The following is a 19,812-nucleotide window of genomic DNA, read 5'->3' as shown; positions in this document are numbered from 1 at the left end:
CATGCACAGCATCTGATGAAGTAGACTGTGTAGCCCGGGAAAACTCATGCCTCTCTCAACAAGTTGCTCTACAGGGTACAACCCTGCTTGGCCTTCAGGTTATAGGCAGCCATGCTGCTGGAGGAAAGTCCATCAAGGTAGAGCTGGGGAGATGAGCCCTTGCTCGTGTTCCTCGTGCCCTCTGTTTTAGCAAAGGGCTCTCTGCAATAATGAGGTGAGCAAGCAACTCCTTTTGCCAAGGGGCTGAGTGTTTTTCCCATCCGCCGTCTGACTTACCAGCAAAAGCTGTCAAAATCTGACCCCCTGTGCTTGTTATTGGTAACGACGCTGATCCGGGCTGCAGGGAAGGCGAGCAATGCAAGTGACTGAGCATTAGTCAAGGCAAAGGACTGGAGGAGGTCAAAGTGCCCGCTCTCCTACGGTGGCGGAGCAGTTGCTTGGTCAGGGCTGCGTGGGCCTGCACACTGGTGTCATCCCTCCCGTGAATATAAAGCAGCTAGCAAAGCCCAGTTCCTACGCTTGTTTTCTGCTGCCCTCCCCTGAGCTTAAGGCTTGCCTCCAGGAGACCCTCCCTTGCATCCAGCCCAGTCCCAGGTGCCTGGCCCTGCACCGCGGCATGTGCTCTGTGCTCGGCAGGTGAGCGCTCTTGTCATCAACTACCTGGCAGGTATGTGAGCAGCGCTCACGCACCGGGCGTAGTCGGCGCGGACTCATCCTGCAGACTAACAGCCAGGGGAGAGATGCCTTTGCTGCCAATGGCAGCGAGGCTGTGCTTTCTCAACCAGGAGGGCCGGAGTCCTGTTACTGCCAGCGCCTGGCAGTGATGCATTTGTCTGCATTTATGAGGCACGTGGTTTTCTGCAACTGCAACAAGGGATCTTGAAATAATTTCTTCGCCCTTTACTCATCTCCGTCCCCACTCCTTCTCTCCAACTGGAGGGATGTCTGGCACAGATTTCTCTAGCTGGCCCGGGAGGTCTGCAGTCCTCGCCGTTCCTCCAGAACCGCGCGGCCGTGCTCATTTCTCTCGCAGGTCTGGCATGTGTCTCTAGGGAGTAAGTTTACATAGGCTCCAGGTAAACTCCTTGCCTGCACGCCGCAATGCGGCACGCTGCCATGCCACGGGTAAATAATTAGCACCCTCCGTGAGGGGCTCATCTGCTGCTAATCTGAAATGATCCTGGCTCTTTAAAACACACTGAAGCTTATTACTGGAGGCACTTGCCTCTTCCCACTGCAGGCCTGTCTGAACGCATCAATTAGGCTAGCACGATAAAACAGGCATTTTCAAAACATGGTATTACCTTGCATTGCTCCCGAGACACAAGTGCAAAGCACAGGGCAAGGTGGCACCCGTCTAAGGAGATTCTGGGTAATGATCAGATCTAGACTGCTCCAGCCTGAATCTGTTGGACCAGGGGCATTTATTGGGAGGTGGCCCCAAGGGTCATCCAGCCAGCAGAATATCATTGCAACACCGCAGCGGCTGAGAAAAGATTGGAGCTGAGGGAACAGGTCTGAAGGCACAAAAGCCAGGACAGCAATACCCCTGCTCCTATGCTAGGCGATATTCTTGTTTAAAAGGGTTCTTGCACAATGTCTTTAATTGCAGTTGTAGAAGGATGCTAGCGTGGCTCTTGGACCAAAGAAACTATGCCTGTGCTGGCAAAAAAAGCAATCCTTTCATTGTGATACATTGGCTGTGGGTGTATCAAGAGAGAGAGAAATCAAGTTAGTCCTGATTGCTACCAAGGTGAGCGAGAGGAAAATCAGGTTCTGTACTTTCATTTACTGCTGAAATGAAATATCGCTCGCTCGCTAAGAACTCAACATGCTGTTGTTAAGAGCTCTTTTGCTGAAGTATTTGTCCTGATGGGTACTACGAGCGCAGGAGTGGGCTATATATGTCAGATCAGAGCCCCTGTGCTTGAATACAGAATAATTGTATTGAGCCTGCTTGCCTCAGGCATTATTCAGCTCTTTAGTTAACCCCCTTCCTAATGCATCCAGGGCCGTGGGGCCCAGCCGAGAGGGCAGGTGGAACTGCTGATGCTCGGGGAACCTGGGGCCACTTCACGAGCTCAGCCTGATATGGGGACCCCCTCTGTTTGGGTTTTTTTAAGCTTTTAAAGGTTTGTGTCAGCCTACAAGCTCCATACTGCACATGGAGCTTCCTAGCTTTCTCTGCTTCCTGTTTCCTCCCCGTTCACCCAAAGCTCACAAGAAGAGATGGGAGAAATTCTGGCACGAAGGAACGGGGTTAAACCCTGCAGAGCAGCCATTCACATGGGGCGAAGATGGGCACGCACCGCCCAGGGCAAACCAGCACTAGGTGTCTGAGCTTTGGAGGCAGGGTTGGAGGTGGTGATAATGGTCACTTGATAAATGTATCCAGAGGATATAAAAGAAAGGAGCTCTCGTGTGCCATTCTGCAGTAAAGAAACCAGAGAGACTCCATCTTCCAGAGGAGAAATTATAGGTGGGAGAGAAGAACCAGGAGACAGGCTTGCGTGGGAGGGAGTTGGCAACACTCACTGTAAAAGAAGGCTACTCTCTAAAGAGCACAGGGAAAGAGAGAGGATGTGGTCTGGAGTAGAGGCCATGTGCAGGAAAGGTGGGTGCAGGAAGCCATGTGCAGGAAGGATCCACCTCCGGGGACTTCGTCCCAGATTGAAAGAGTGCTTGGAAAACCAAGGCAGGGAAATTTGTCCAGGGGCTCTCTCTGGCTGTCTGATGTGTAATTCTGGCTGTGTACTTGCACTAAAGAGTGATTCATTTCTGGATCCTTTATGGAGCAGGTGTGTCTGTTCCCACTGTATTGTCTGTCCATGAAGAGGTGATCTGCAGTGCCCACGCGCACCTTGGCACTAGTTCGTAGGAGCCTCTGCGAACGGGTGTGGGCATCCCAGGGGAGCATGTAGGGGAATGACCAGAGGGGGAGTTACAAGAAGGATAATTAATTCCTACCGTTTCGTTGCCATTAAACAGAGCTGGAAGGCAGCAAGGAGTGCTGTCGAGGGCAGCGTGAGCTGCTGCCCTCAACAGCCCAGAGTTTTGCTTTACCGCTGCAGACGTGCTAAGCGTTTGCAGTGAATTAGTTGCAAAGCATATCGCTAACATGCCAGATATGTGCTACTCTTCTGTTTAGCTCTTAGCAGCATTAAGCATATAGTTCGATACGGCACCTTGGGTTCAGGACGTGGGAAGTGTTGAAAGGGTGAGTTAATTGGAACTCCTACCCATTCTGGGTTCAGCGGGGCTAATTGAACTGATTAGTGGTTGCTCCTCTGCTTGCTTACGGCATTTTTACAGCATGTAAAAGATCCAGCTCTGCTAAGTGTGTTGACAGAGCGCAACAACGTGCAGCTGAATCCCGGGGGGGAGGAATTAACCAGCAGAAGTAGTGCGCTGCCGTTACGAAAGGCAGATATTTAGGGTCAGAGCTTAAGTGAGTATTTCATTAGGGAGACGATGCCTTGTTGGGGTGAAGTTTGGCCTCCTGGATGCACTGAGATAGTGTTCCACTTTCTTTTTTCTTCCAGTGCAAGCTGCTGGGGAGATAGGGTGCATGTGTTGCTGCTTTGGGGTGATGCGAGGAGCAGCTGGCAGAGCGAGGGGTTGTGTGCCCGCAGGATGGGATGTCTCTGTGCCTTGGGCCCTGACGAGAGTTTGTTCAATCCCAAGCGCTGTACCCTGAAGATCCCTGGAAGGGGATTGCCTGGCAAGCTGTAGGCTTCTCATTTTAGGTTTCATACATGTGTGTAAAGAAAGCTAGTTTCTCTGAGCATGGAGCTAGGGTATATTCCATTGATTTCTCCTCCGCTGGGACCCCAGGCTCCAGTGCCCCAGGCATCTGCTGGGATGGGGCTGGTGCCAGAGGCGGACTGAATTATCCAAGGGCATCTCGGTGATGTGACCAGGCTCTGTTTATGGAGCCACTGGAAAATGGAAGGGGAGATTGCCCTCTCCTTGGTGAAGGCCACAGGGATCAGCTCGCATCAGTCAGGCAGAGAGGCTTCTGCTGCCGCCCCTATGGACAAGCAGTGTGTCAGATCAGGTCCTTGCCTGCCACCTTGCTCCGGTCCAGGGACCCCCAGATATATAAACTCCTTGCCATGTAAGTTGTGCCAACCCCTGAAGCCGGCCATCTGCAGCAAAACGGGTCCAGTCCCAAAGACTCCAGGTGCTCCTGGATAACACGAGGTGGCAGGAATTGGTCTGCTCTAAGCAAGGGCCGGAGCAAAAAGGCGATGGTGACATGACGCCTGGTTCATAGCTAGCTCTTGTCATCGCTAGATGTCGATGCATGGTACAAAGTTGAGTGCTACTAACCCTTTCTTACCCATGGAGAAGCTGAGACACAGGAAGGTGAAGTGACTTGCCTGACACGGCCACTGTCAAATTTGCAACTGAGTTAAGGTTTCCTGAATTGCTGGTGTGCACCCTAACCACAGGGCCACCCTGCCTGCCTAGTAGACAAGTTGTGACATGTAGACAATGCAGCACCTTTGCATATTAGGAGGGGCTTGAAGTCATGAGCAAGTGAAAGCTTCTACTCCTGAGCTGAAAGACTCACGTCTGTGAGTTCGGAGGCTCCAGGCATCTTATCGAGCGCTACATGGTCTAGAGAGAGAGGCAGCTGCAAAGGGTACCTCTGGATTGCACCCATGCTACACAAGCCAAGTCCCAATAGTCTTTAATGCAATGCTCATGGACACATTTCCAACTCCAGAGCACCGTTACTTTACCCTGCCTGCTATTTTTGAAGCCTTATCCTCCCATGCTCTCACTTGAACATATCCGTCCTCTCAAAAAAAACAACCAAATATTTAGCAGCTACATAAATACAACCTTCTGTCAAGCAGAAGGGATCCAGGGCAGCTGCTAGCTTCATGCATGTAGGGTGTTTCTACTTTTCCACTATCTTGCAGAAAAGCAGGATTCTGGGAGAAATCCCGTGGCAAAGCTAAGCAAACACGCCTTCATCCAGCAAGGGCGGGCGATGACAAGCAGCATGGGAATCCTGGGCTGGGTTCTCAGGGAGTATTCATGCTGATTTATACTCACTATCTCTTGAAGGCTTCTCCAGTACCTTGCAATTTTGGGGTCTGGCTGTGCAGAACGCCCTCTTCGACTCTGATCACCCGTGAGCGCTACAGCTTTGCTGAGCTTTGACCAGCTGGGGGATCTGTCACCCTCGCTGCCTCATTTCCTGGGTTGGTGCCTATGGATCCAATAGCAGGATGATGCCTCCTGTGTTATAAGATGCTCCTATTTTGGGTCTACTTGAAATGTGCTTGTCGTCTCAGACCCTACAGACACCAGGTCCACTTCTGTTGGCGTTCTCCCCAGAAAGCCTGGGTATTACATAGCTACGGCAAACTAAGGGCCCTCCCTACCCTGAGCAGAGTCCGATCCGGGTCAGGGTACCAGCGCGGGGATGAGGCAGCACGGAGCAGTTTGCAGCGGGGCTGTCTGGGCTGGGTTGGCTCTGGGGAGACGTAGAAAACCAGAGGTTTGGGGGTCCAGTGATGCACTGCCACACACCTGGTGTGGCCTCACCCTTCCCCTCTGCACGAGCTCACCAAATTACGAGCAAGTGGTTTTTTTCCTTCTGGCTTTGTAAAGCAGGCACCATACATGGCACGATGGGGAACGACGACGTGGTGTGTTCACTGGGTTCGGCCTCGGGAATCTCAGCCTGTATGCCCCGTTCCTAGAAGATGACTAATCACATTTCTCTCCCTAAGAAGAGTGCTGTGAAGACCGGTATGTTCGGGATTGTGCGGCACTTGATATTACAGTGAGAAAAACCAGCTAAGTACTTTAGTGAGCTAGTGGGAGCTTTTTCTTTTTTGCCAAGCTGGCTCATCTGAGTCTACCCTTGTCCGTGTTTAACACGGCAGAATTGGGATGTAACACATCTCTTAAGAGCAGCTTTAAAAAGAGGAATGAAACACGTCTAGAAATTATGCACAGATTACTAAAAAATATAGGTGGGGGGGTGAATGCACCATCTGGTTAATGTTTCTAGTTCCTCCATCCTTTCTTCCACCTGCTGATTAGCATAGCATGAAGAAAATGTCTCCGATTAGAATAATTACCTGGGAGCTGCACTGGCGTGACCTTAAACTCAGAGAAGCGAAGGCCTTCCCCCCCACCCCTTTCTTTCTTGTTAAACAGTCTTAACACTTTAACAAATTTCCCAGCTCCGAAGGAAGAAGGTGGCATGTACAAAGTGCACCCGTGCGCTGCCGGCCCCATATGGCGAGCTAGGACCTCAAGTCGCGCCACTACAATCATCCCGCAGTTTCCAACTGTATACAAGTTCATAGACCACGTTTGTAACCGCAGGATCTCAGCACCTTCCAGTTCATTAATTAGCCTGGCTAACTGTCATTGTGTTTGCTCTCAAGCTTTTCCCCAGGGTGGGAAGCATGTTCAGGGGAGTGTTTTGGTACAGATTTTGTGTTACTATGACCCACACATATTGCTGGAAGTTTATGTTGGTGAAGGCAAAGTCAACGAAATGCATCGTGTCCTTCACGTGGGAAGTGCGAAGCTTTGCAAAGACCCCCAGTTCCTGGTGGGATTCATTCTGCAGTCTTGCATCAGCTGGCAAAGAAAGTTCAGTTTCTTGCACGTATGAGCCCTACCCTAGTGGCAGAAGGTTTCATTGGGCCAGAGGAGAGGGAGGTTTTAATCCCATCTTCATCCTGGAGCTTGCTGTGATCTTTTAAATACAGTGCACCCTGACTATTCAAGATAAGAAACAAGACTTTGACCCTGATGTACTCATCTCTGGCAAACCATAGAAAGGGGAAGACCATTTTTCTCTAGCCTAATGTTATTTCATTTGGGAACCTCCTCTATGGTGATAAGCATGGTTCACATCTGGAGAAATTCCCATTCTTCTCTGGTCTTTTTGTTCAGAGTAGTAAATTTAGAGCCTGGATTTTCAGAGGGGCCCTTCCATTGTTCAAAAGTATCTTTACCGAGACAACGAATTGCAAATGGTGCCATTTGTACACGTAACCTGAGTGTATACTTGAATCAGATATGCTTTCAGGAAGACCACTCTAGGCTCATCCTTCTGGCTCTGATTTTAAGCCTTCACTCTCCAGTCTGCTGGGGATGAGCCCAGAACATCCTCACCAATGAACTTTGAGGAGGGGTTGAGAACATGCACGGACACAGCATGGGTGAGGCCTGTTGTGTTTGTCCTTGCCAGGACCCGTCAGTGCTGAGCTGGTGTAGGAATAAGCAGAGTGATACTGAAAATGGAGTTTGTTCTGTGTGCATGTGGCACCTGACACACCGGGCACCGATCCACGACTGGGCCACTTGAGCACTACCAGAGCACTAATTAATAATAATAACCATGCCATTATTTCAGCTTTGCAAATGAGGAGCCAGAAACTGCATCTTTGGCTCCACTTACTTTGATGCTGTCTGTTTACTGGGAATGAGGGTGCATGTACACGTGCGCTTTAATACTCATTAGCCTATTAAAGCTTCGCAAAAAACCATGCACTTTCACTAATGCGTATTAAAACAGGTTAGGCTAATGCCCCTTTTCCTAATACATCACAATGGAAGTACTAGATTTAATGCACTTTAGCAAAAGCACATTAATGAATGTGTAGACATGCCCAGAAGAGTCATCTCCAAAATACTCATTTTACTTTTCCATGGCAATAGAGGGCATTCACTTATTGCAGCAAGCTCAGGGGCCGGTCCAGAGTGCTCACTCAGAGATCTGACACTTTTGTGTGAGCAGGCCAATCACAGCGTCTCTAATCACTGCCGTTTCCTTGCATCTTAAGCCACGACTCAAGTCTTCCTGATGACCGCAGACGAACTGCAAATGTTTATAAATCTAATCCCGCTCCAGATGCCTCTGATTTCCATGACAGTTTTATATAACTGATTGCAAAATGCTGTTCAGTGTTACACAGCAGCATTTTCCTTCCTAAAACCATTTGATTCCTTAGGTGAAAAAAACAGTGGCTTCTCCCCTCCTCCAGTCTTTCCAGTAGTGCTACCACACTGTCGCTCACAAAATCTGTGCATAGGCATTTTATGCATTCGACATCCTGTTTATCAAATGTTTCTCTTTTCCCTTTCCCAGGCAAGTCATTTGCATTTCAAGAAATAATGAGCGTCTCCGAGAGCAGATAATAAGAAGTTTCATTAACCATGTGTCTTCTCCAAGTCACTTTACACAGTTTAATTCAGAACCTCAAAGCTACATCTTCCTCAAAAGACAAGGGAATATTTAGATGTATTCAAATGGCTGGCTTTAAAATGGATTTTCTCCATTAACTAATAATTAATGGCATTACGCTGACTGAAAAATAAATGCTCTTTTTCAATACCAGCCCCCAGCTGAGATACTGTCTCAATTAAGCTGATGAGATCTGAAGTGCAAATAGATGGCTAGAAGATATCCTTGTCTCAGGCAACAGACTAGAGAGCTATGTCCTGCTGCAGCTGACCATGGAGAAGGGGGGTTAAGTGGGTCTAGAGCAGGGGTGGGCAAACTACGGCCCACGGGCCAGATCTGGTCCCGCTGGACCCAGCCCGTGGGGCGCCGCATCGGGCTGAGTCCCACTGGGGCGGGCCGTGCCGCCCTCTTGCTGGTGCCCGCCAGCCCAGTCCCCAGCCAGAGCACAGCTTCTGGGGGGGCTTTTTTGCTGCTCCTGCTCCTGTCCCTTTTGTGCCTTTCCCGCAGGGTGGCCCCTGCCCCGCTGCACTGCATGGGGCTCTGCCGGTTCCCAGCTGCCTTCCACCTGCTCCCAGTGCCCACGGGTAGCTGTTCATCGTGTGCTCATGCTGACCCGGCCCACGACAGCTCATCAAAACTCCCTGCGTGGTCCTTGGGTGCACGCCTGGTCTGGAGCAATGTGCAGCAGTCTGGGTGCATCTCCAGGTGGGGACGAGGAGAGATGCTGGCTAGGTGTGAGGCAGAAAGCAAAGTCCGCCTTTACAAGGGCTGCTGGTCCCGGCTGCTGTTTGCTTGTTCTCAGTGGGATTACGGCTCAGAAGAGTATTTGTGGGATGCAGTTTCCCCAGGGCTGGCTTGCGGGGTAGCCTTGCTCGTGGGTGTAGCTCTGTAGTCCTGCCTAACATGCTAACGCTGGTTCCTGCCAGTCTTTGTCCTGCCAGTATGATGGGAAGGCTCCACCCTGGTATCCCCCCGCCCTTTATAATATTGCTGTGTATCACCAGGCTCCTAAAAACCTGCATCTTTATCACATCCGAATCACACACCCCTGGCCTGAGGGTGCTGCCTTTTCCTTCTACCCTGGAGCTCCTATAGGGCCCTACACATCTATAGGGACCTACTCAAATCGCGGTTTTTGCCAGGACAAGCCCACAAAACTGGCAGCTGGCCCCGTGAGTTGCCTGTGAAATCAGCCGCCTGCCTCCTCGATTTGGGTGGACCCTACACATGTATCTTCAGGGGATTGACCAGAATGAAGCACAGATAGGTAGGTCCTCGTGCCTTTTGGGGACTTGAGGCCTGCTTTGTCTAACCAACGTTTTCAAAAAAAGGTATGGCGTACTCCTAAGCAGGATGTATCAGCCCATTTTCTCTCACCTCAAGCACGGATCCCATACAGGAGAAATGTCGGCCTCCAAGAAGCCATGCAAGCGGCAAGCTGCGGCTTGGTGTCGATGCAGAACGGAAGGTGGCAAAGGTTATTCCTCCTTTTTTATCACCGCGCGGAAAATAATAATCCCCGTTCTGTCACTGCCTTGGCAGGCACGTTGAGAGCTGAAGGGTCAGCCAAGCCGCCCAGGAAGCTGTGGGTGGCCGGCCGCGCTACGAGGAAAACGGAAGAAGACCGTGAATGACGCGGCTGCCGCAGTGCAACAGAGGAAGGAGGAAAACAAGGGGCTCCCACGGGCAGGGGAGGAGCAGGAAGGGCGCCAGATGGAGAGAGCCGATAAGCAGGAGAGAAGCAGCACCACTTGATTGTGGAGGATCTCCTCACCTCCTCGTCTCACCAGGCCCCAGGACTGCACTTCAGCACTAGTTTTCCCACCGCGGTACCAAATGCTGTAACCGCCAGCAGTATAGGATTTGGAAATACCTGGGGTGGCTTCAGTCTAGGGAGTCAGGTAAGCAAGTAACACCCGCCTGTGCACCGCACAACCTCCTGCACCTCCATCCCGTGCCTCTGAGAGGTGGCAGCAGGGGTAGGGAGACAAGAGAGGGACGACAAGCTGCCAGTCCCTCTAGCACTGAGCCTGCTGGTGAGACTTCGTTAAGCTTTGCTGGTTTTGATTCCTTCATCCGGTTTAGTTTGCTTCTTTCGGGGTGCTGCTTTATGTGTTTTGCATGTGTTCACTAATCAAACAGGCCAACAATACCCCTCCCCACATTTCTACTGTGCAGCACCTTCAAAAAATATATTTTCAGCTTAACAAGCAAACGCTCTGCTTGCCATGTTTGTTTTTCCCCTGGTATATTTGTTTCTCTAATAATCTTTTATTTTTCTCTGTAGTAATGGCTCTTCTTCAGCAGTTTACAAATTAATATCTATGCAGAGGTATTAAAAAAAGTTTTATTACAACTGAAGACAATGACTAAATCACCCAGAAGACAACACCCAGGTACCAGAAACCCCATTAATCCCTTTATGCGAAAAAAGCCAAAGGAGCAAAGGGATTTAATAACCAACCCCCCCATCTCCTCCTAAGAGTCCAGGGAAAAGCTGATTGCAAACATAGACCTAAGATTTGGAAAGTGCAAGTTATGCCTTAAATAATATCTGCTCCTCCTACACAGTTGGAAATAATGCTAGCTCCTAGCTAGCCGCCTCTCATGATTCATACAAGATGAGTTCATCACAAAATGATTTCAATAGCTCCCCAGAACAATTGAAAGATAAAATAAGACGCAGGCAAAGTTGAGAAAATGAGTGCAGCAGGCCTCCCGTTCATGGTTTGATCAAGAAAGTAATGTATGCCTTTCCAACCTCTGACTCTGACACTGTTTGGCTAGGTTGTCGGTACATCCTGCATTCGTGCCATTTCTTGCCTACCTTGACTCTGCGCCAGTGTTGATGGGTGCCCTTTCTGGTAGCTTGAACCTCAAAATCAGTATCCTTGGCTAGTTCCACGTGAAAATGCTTGTCCACAGCATCATGAGTGTTGTGCGAAATATGGCAGGCTGTAGTTGCTTGTATGGTATTCACCAGATTGGTCTCCAAAGTGTTTTGCAGGCAGTATAATTTTGCCTCCAGCTTAATCACTGTACACACTGTCATCCTCCTGCAAATGCTATGCCTGGAATTGAATTTTCTCTTGCCGCAGCTGCTATGCGGTTAGGGGGTCATGAGCCATGGCAGGAGAGGGCAAGCAGGCCTTCCCAACATCAAACATGTCTTTGTTAACTGGAATTAAGAAGCAAAAAGGTCCCAGTTTGCCCCCACACCTGTACTTTGGTGCCATGCTTCACACACTGGTATTTATGTACGTAGCTTGGTGGTCCACCAAGCCCTTCACAACCATGGTATAAGACCCTTTGCAGCTGCTACATTCATTTGATGCTTCAGAAGAGCAAGCTGGGGACATGCGTATTCCAGCGGTGGCCCCCATGGCATATTTTGGGAATCCTGTTTGTTGAAAGGCAGCTATTATTTCAGGTGCATTTACAGGGCTATCACCCCTATGAAAACCCTAGTAAGAACTGCCTTGCACACCTCTATCACCACTACCCCAACAGGTGACTGCCATCACCAAATTGGACAGCCGTGGACCTAGAGCAGTCTGGGTTCATCGGCGTCTGTGCGTCGCAGAACTCCTCTGGGATGGGCTCGCTTAACCTCCTAATTGGACTCACCCCGTGTCATACGGCCTTTGTCCTCGTATGGGAGGTCTGGAGCCACTGCTGATCACTCCAGGTCTCCAAGATGACACGATCCCACCAAACCACCTCCTGTTCCAGAGGCACTGGTGGACTGGGTGATAAATGCAATAGCCAGCACATCTGCCCAGCAGTGGCACAGACAGTGGTGGGGAGCATGCAGAGTCAGAAAAGCTCATGATGGTGGCATGAAATGACTTCTGTCCTTGGGCTCTTGAAAGAAAGACAAAGTATCCCACAAAATGCCACCAACTGGGTCCCAGAAAATGTCCACTAAAGGTTCTGCTTTGAAACCCCCACAACTCCAGGCACCAGGCACATGTACCTGGAGCCCCAGTGTACATCCAGATACCCAGTACATAGTACACATATACCAATGAGACGTGGATGATCAAAGTGTGTGTGGGGGGGTGTCTTACTTCTCTCAAGCTCATGCAGGCATCAACAAGGATGTGAGCATACACTGCAGGGTGCTAGACTTTGGCACAAACTCCCATGCACTAAATGACTATTGCAATTACAAACCACCATCTCTCATGTTACCTCTGAATGACTTGACTTCTCTTGACTCTTAATACATGCCTCAGGGCCAGAAGCCATGCTGATGTTTGTGCGCACTGTGCCATGTAATCTCACCGGTGCTGTAGGAAGTGTATTATATTATACCAAGCCAAAGAAAGCCTTGCTGCCAACTCACATAAGCCTATTTAGCTCTCTTCTACATCCAACACAGTGTCTTTGCAACTGAAGTACTTTGATTATCCCACATGTGGCCTACCCATTGTTACCTGCTTTATTTTCTTCCATTCAGCATTTCCTAATGAAGATTTTGCAGTCCAGGAAAGCACAGCATCTGGGGAGAAAATCAACAGAACTATGGCTGATTCTCCATCAGTGGTGACTGAATTAGCACACCATAGCAAGCAGAAACAATCATGTTTGAAAACCTACATGCCACCAGGCTTAAAAGAATAATGAGCTTGGGCTATTTTTGCTTCATGTTGCGGTCATGCAGCACGGGGGGAGAGGGGGGAATGTGCAGGGGCAAAGGACTTAAAGCAATGAAAGGACTGACACAGAAGAAACTGCTGCTATTATCCAAGTAGCATGGGAGGGCTTTACACACTGTGATCTCACCCGGAGAGGGGATTGTAAAGATAACAGAAAATGTTCAGGAATGGAAATGCATGCAAACATATTCCCTTTGAGCAAGCTGAGTGTTTTCATGCTAACTGTTTTCCATCCTAGCACACGGCTACAAAGATTAAATGAAAAAGTCTACTAAAATAGTTACTGCCCAATAAATGATGCTAAGAAAGAAGGCCGTTTTCCTCCTATGCTGTAATACTGTTGGGCATTGCTCATGGGCATTTGTAGATGACATGGGGGGGTTAATTCTCCCTAAAGTGAAGCAGGTTTTTTTTTTTTAAAAAACACTGCTTCAATTTAGGGGCAAAGTAACCCCCGAGTCATGTACACCCATGTCAGAGCCCGATCCTTACCTGCCTCTCCCTGAGCTGCAGGTGGGGAGGGGGTACTTCCCCTCCCCAGGTGGCACCCACCCGATAGACTCGGGACACCCCTCACCAAACTCAGGGAAAATGCACTCAGGAAAAATGCCAGCTTTGTTTTCACTTGCTTTTTGATTACAGAGAAATAAGAACACAATACTTCCATCGCAAAGAAAGACCCCAGCAAGTCCGAATGCTTTTAACACTATGAGCTATGCATTCAAGCTGTGCAAGCCACAGCAATGTACAGTGAATGAGGATCGCTGTGTTGGACCTACTGGAGTTATTGTGGCATTAGGACAGTTTCTGAGTGGTGATAAGGTCCATCCTGAGCCCGCTAGCGGAGACATTGTCTTTGCAGTAGCTGCCCAACGCTGCTTGTTAATATTAAAAATGACTTGCCCCCTCCCCACGTCGGTAGTTTACCTCAGAAGATTAAATGCATGCATAGGGTCAAATTCTGGCCTCCGTTAGCCCAGGGAACCCCACCAGCATCACTGGGGGATAAAAATATGTCCTTCTGATACCTGGCCTACTTACAGTACCAGCTTTTGGGGGAAGGGGCCATCTCTTATTAAGTGCATGCACAGTATCCACCAGAATGGGGCCATGGTCTTACCTGGCATCTCTTCTCTGCTGAATTACTCTATGATTCATTTTCTACATGAGCACAATAAGTGTATCCATCCTGCTGGGATTTCCTGTCACCTTCTTTCATAGCCCGAGGCTCACGTTCTACTTTTGCAAAGGTTACGCTTGCAAGGGCTATTCCAACATTTCTGACAGCAGTCTTGGCCCCATTGCAGTTACCTTTTAGGCCGGAGCTAGTGTGTAACATTATATTAGCGTCATGATTAATGAACCATGCCCACACTTCAGACTGGAGAACGAAATATTCCTCAGCACTTCCACCTGGAAGCATTAATCTTAATTAATCATCAAAGCAGCAAGACATATATCAGCTACAACTTTCCCTTTCTCTGCATTAAAATATTTTTGCGTATCATGAGTGTACTGTATATATTAGTATTATAACACGTATGGATCTCATTGAGGCCCATTGTGGCCCAAGGAGGGGTACTGTCCCTCGCTTGTACCATTATTTCCTGAGTCTGGGAGGAAGCGCGTTTCATACAGCTGCTTGAACACATGAGCAGCAGGGGCACATCAAACTGACCCTCCATCCCTGTCATCAGATATATTGTATGAGAACAAAATGAAAGATCAGTGAGAGTTGGGTTGTAGCACAGCACCCACATCTACCCAAACCCAAAACACATTTCATAGATACTCATATACATTAGGACTGGAAGGGACCTTGGGAGATCATCGAGTCCAGCCCCCCGCCCGAAGGGCAGGAAGTCAGCTGGGGTCAGAGGATCCCAGCAAGATAAGCATCCAATTTACTCTTGAAGGTGTTCAATGTAGGTGCTTGAACCACCTCCGCTGGCAGGCTGTTCCAGACCTTGGGGGCTCGGACAGGAAAGAAATTCTTCCTTATGTCCAGCCTGAAACGGTCTCGCAGGAGTTTGTGACCGTTCGACCTCGTCATCCCTCAGGGCGCTCTGGTGAACAAACTTTCCCCCAGATCCCGGTGGTCACCCCTGATAAACTTATAGGTGGCCATCAGATCACCCCTGAGCCTACGCTTTTCCAGGCTAAAGAGTCCCATGGCTCTCAGCCTATCATCGTAAGATCTGTTTTCCTGACCTCTGATCATGCGCGTGGCTCTCCTCTGGACTCTCTCAAGCTAATCCACATCCTTTTTGAATTGTGGAGCCCAAAACTGGACGCAGTACTCCAGCTGCGGCCTCACCAAGGCCGAGTACAAGGGGAGAATGACGTCCCGGGATTTGCTCGAGAAGCATCTATGGATGCACGCCAGCATTTTGGTCACTTTACTAGCTGCAGCATCGCATTGCAGGCTCATGTTCTTCTCGTGCTTTGATATCAACCAGCGCATCTATTCGCCCTGTGCTCCACATGTGGGGGATTGTGCTGTTGTGAGGCTCTGGCTAGAGACTGTTGGGACAGATGGACTTGGACAGGTGGTCGGGCCATATGTATGACTAGACTGAGTGAGTACATCTGTGCTCAGCGCTCATCTCTCAAGGGGCCAGCCCAGGTGCTGGGAGCAGTACAGCCATGCAAATATGGTGCTCTACCTAAAACTGGAGATGTGGCTTCTTCAGTACCCAGTGTGAGCATGCAGGGTATACGCTGCCTCCCAGAGACACGGATCCGTCAGACTACTTGGCTCTGAGCTATTATCAGAAATACGGGAATATTGGGAGTAAAAAAATTAAGATGTTACCCGAGTGGAAGAATGCAGCACTTCAAAGGCGCAGCAGAGTTGAAAATGGAGCTAAGAAGGACAAATAGAGATAGTCTGAATAGACCTTCAACCTTTCTTCAAGACAGGAGTGCCTGGCAGAAGGCAGCCTTGTTTCTGACAAGTGCTGGGTCAGAAGCACTCGCCGAGTTCAATAGTTTGCAGCTAATTTGGAGGGAGGAGGTGACCTCCAAAAGTACGGGAGCAAAACCTGAGGATTGAAACACTCCAGGTAAAAATGGAGGATACGAGAGAGGGGTTTTTAAGGGGCACATGTAGAAATTAGAGGAAAATATAAATGAGCCTGAAGGACTGGATGCTGAAAAGCTCAGCTGGTAACTTAGGGAGGCTGAGTCCTGATACAAGCCCCACCTGGTGCTGAGATCCCAGGCAAGGCTCTCGGACATAGGATCAACCCTTGACGGCCAGACAAAATTGGGGTTTAGAAAGCAAAGGAAGTCTTCCAGGCAAGGCTGACGCTCAGGGAGGCTGGCTGCTGTGGAGTCGATCGAGAATCTGGACTACTGGAAAAGGAGAGGCAGAGCAGACGTGGAGCAGGGGGTCTACACGAAACAACCCGTGGATTCGTATCACTGAGGTGCTCGCTTGTCTGGTGTTTGGATTGCTTCCCTTCACTGGTGTCCTCAAGCTCATGCCGCTTGCGCAGCGTGGACACCCGCACCATTATCGCAAAGGAGTTCGCCATTCGAATAAGTGGCGCTCACCTGCGACAAAGATCAACCCGGGGCAAAGGAGATACTTAAGTTGGAAATAAACTCACAGGCCAATGCACTGTTGTCAGTGGTGGCAGATGACAGAACAAGGAACAGTGGTCTCAAGTTGCAGCCAGAGAAGTGTAGCTTAGATACTAGGGAAAACTGTCTCACTAGGAGGGTGGGAAGCACCGGAAGAGGTTACCCAGAGAGGTGGTGCAATCTCCATCCTTGGAGGTTTTGAAGACCTGGGTAGACAAAGCTTTGGCTGGGATGATCTAGTTGGGGCTGGTCCTGCTTTGAGCAGGGGGTTGGATTAAATGTGACCTCCTGCGGTCTCTTCCCACCCTCATTTCTATGATTCTGTGATTCTAGGACAGCAAGGAAAGAAAAGCCACAGGTAGCCGCAAGCAAACTGATAAAACTCAGAGTTTATAGCAGTGACCTTATCCCTACTGAGGAATCAGGTCCCTTTCCCCAATCTGTTATTGCCCATCCATTTAGCTCATAACCCCTATTACTGCTGGCTGTGGGACTAACAATGTGTCTCGTCCCAGTTGTCACCAAGAGCACTGGAGCAGCATGGGGACCAAAACAGTGGGGGAAAAGTCTGAGGATGACTTCCAGTAGGGGTGGGGGAAGGCCTCGAAAGAGTCCCGGCTAGAGTTGAATGCATCCTATTGTCCCATGATCCATCCTATTGTTCCAGAATTCAGGAAATCTCCTTCGCCTCAAATCCAGAGGAACAGGGGGAGTCGAAGAGGCAGACTGAGCTACTCAGTTTGTTATTTCCAGAAGAACCATCAGAGTGGATATAATCATTATGGAAACAAAGCCAGAACCTCATGGATTTAAACTTCATAAAAAGGAAACATATTTTCCACTTCCTACACAGGGTGCACATCTACACATGCACTTTAAGGCACAGTAGCTTATATTACTGTGCATTAGAGTGTCACGGTAATAACCATGCTAATACACTAATGCACAGTAAAATTAGGCTACCGCACGTTGAACGTGACTAAAAAAAAGTGTGCACTTTCAGTCCTGCACATGAGAGTAGTCTAATGTACATGCCTCATCTTAGAAGTACTACATTTAATGCACAGTAGCAAAAGTGCATCAAGGAACATGTAGACACACCCAGGAAGAGAGGAAATACTTTGCTGCATATGAAATGCCATCAGATTTCTTACAGGTGCCATTGGAAAAACAGGACACGTGTGCAAGATCCTATTTGAGTGGTATTGTTCCCTCTGTCCACACCCTGAGGGAACAGCTCTACACGTATCAAGTGACACTTCTTCGAAGCTCGTATCCATAGCTCTTAACATCTGCATGTACTCAGACTGCAGCTTGAGTGATTTTCAATACCCAAATTGGTACAAGAAACTACGACTTTAGGGCATTGCAGCTTAATGATGGCTTGACCTGGAGAAGAACTAGTGGAGCATAACCAGAGGCTCTGAGCAGTTGTAGAAAGAGCCAGAGCTACTGGGCTGAAGTGAAAGCCACATCACTGCAAATATTATCCATTGGAAATAACATAAGATACCTCCAAGGTATGTTAAGTCCCATAAGGAGACAGCAGCAGGCCAGAAACCATCAGTGACGTGCCTGCCCCCGCAGCCTTTGAGGGGTACAGTGAATTCTTGAGGGGAAGGTGTGCATGATCTGAACAAGTAACCGGAGAGTGCTATTGTGCAGAGATTGAAATAAAGAGCTGGAGAAACCAAAAAAATCAGAAGGGCTCTGGATTTGACCTACCTAATGATGATAATGAGGATGGAGTTGTCCATTAAAGTCCTCAAGGAGGGCACTGGCACAAGCCTCTTACAGCAAGATCCTAAAAGATAATTGGCCTGTATTTCACAGGCTCTTAATTTCCTTCCCTTCCCCTGCTGCCATGTGATGTCCGTTTGCACAAATGGAGCATGGTGCTTAGTGGTAGGAGTGAGGCCCACATGCCCCTCAGATGGAGATGGAGGCTTCAGCTTTAGCCCATGAGTGTCAAGTTTGTTCATGTCTTTATGGGAAGCTGGTGTTAGCTCGAGCTCACTGTCTCATCATCCTGCTTGCCGTGGGCTACAAATCGTACTTGGCTACTGATGGGGTGCAAAGTCCATCCTTATTCTCTTATGTTGCTCTTGTCCGATTGTGTCGGGTAGGTGGGGAAGGGAGCAAGTGGGTGGAGAAGAGAGCCTGGACTCCATTTCCCTCTCCCCTTATACCAGTCAGAGTAGCGGGCCAGGTACATAGGGACAAGTAACATGTATGTGTGTGTGTGTGTACGTGTGCATGTATGTATCTATGCATGTGTTTATGGGGTAAGATTAGCTCATTTTCCTGTTTCTGGGAAAATAAACTGCACAATGCCACTTTCTCACCCTGGAAAATCTTTCTATGCCAGTGATAAGAGTATTACAAAAAATAGCCCGTACCAGACAACATGAATACGTCTAAGTTACAAAGTGAAACACTCAACACTAGCTTTTGCATGCCCATGTTGTAATCTGTAAACTGTGCATATTAACTTTGCCCCCTAGTGTATCTGTTTTATGCTAGCTAGAGGCAGTGATCCTACAACCCAACGCTAGAATAATGCAATGTAAAACCACCTGGCTTTTTCTACAGTTTTGAACATACGTAGCCTCTATTTTGCAAAGTCAGACCAAACTCTGTCATGTTGGAGGAATCCAGTCACCTGGCACCTGGATCTTTCCAGATCAAGTCTATTTAGTTTATATAGATGGAAAAGTACTTCATGAAGGTGCAAGAAAAAATGTATGTAGATTTATGCAAAGATGTTTTAAATTGTTTCCTGTTATTTAGCATCTCTCGCCAGCATTAGCTACTATGTATAGCTGTTAATTCCCAAGCATATTAATGCATGGACACTTCAGAATTATTCTGCTACTCTTAATTTTAGTTCCTATGCCCCTAATTTTAGTCAGTGCCTCTCTTTCCCTGGCTCTCATTCAGAAAAGTACGTAAGCATTGAAGTCAACAGGAGTCTGCTTAAAACGCTGCAGAGTCTATGCTGGCTTTCCATGTCATTATCTATTCTTCCACTAGCCAAAACCTTTCCCTTCAGCCTCTTTCCACCTCTGTGTGGTTAAATATTTATATTTCTAGTGTGCGTGCACTGGGCATGTGTAGCATACATTATATGTCAAAATATGCATCCAGCAAAAAGCAGCTAATATGGGTTAAAAGCAGTGGCTCTTACTGACATCACTCAAACTGAGTAATAAAAAGAAGTGCAGTTACAACTTCCATCTTCCTATTGTGGTGATCCCCCCTTGATGAAATAGCTGAGCAGCTCCCCCATATTATAGATTGATCCTCATATGACGCAGTGTTTCACAGACACAGTGA

The sequence above is a fragment of the Crocodylus siamensis genome, chromosome 5, assembly GCF_052110815.1.
Source record: "Crocodylus siamensis isolate JL-2025a chromosome 5, ASM5211081v1, whole genome shotgun sequence".
NCBI lineage: Eukaryota > Metazoa > Chordata > Crocodylia > Crocodylidae > Crocodylus > Crocodylus siamensis.
Note: the sequence above shows the minus strand (reverse complement) of the source record.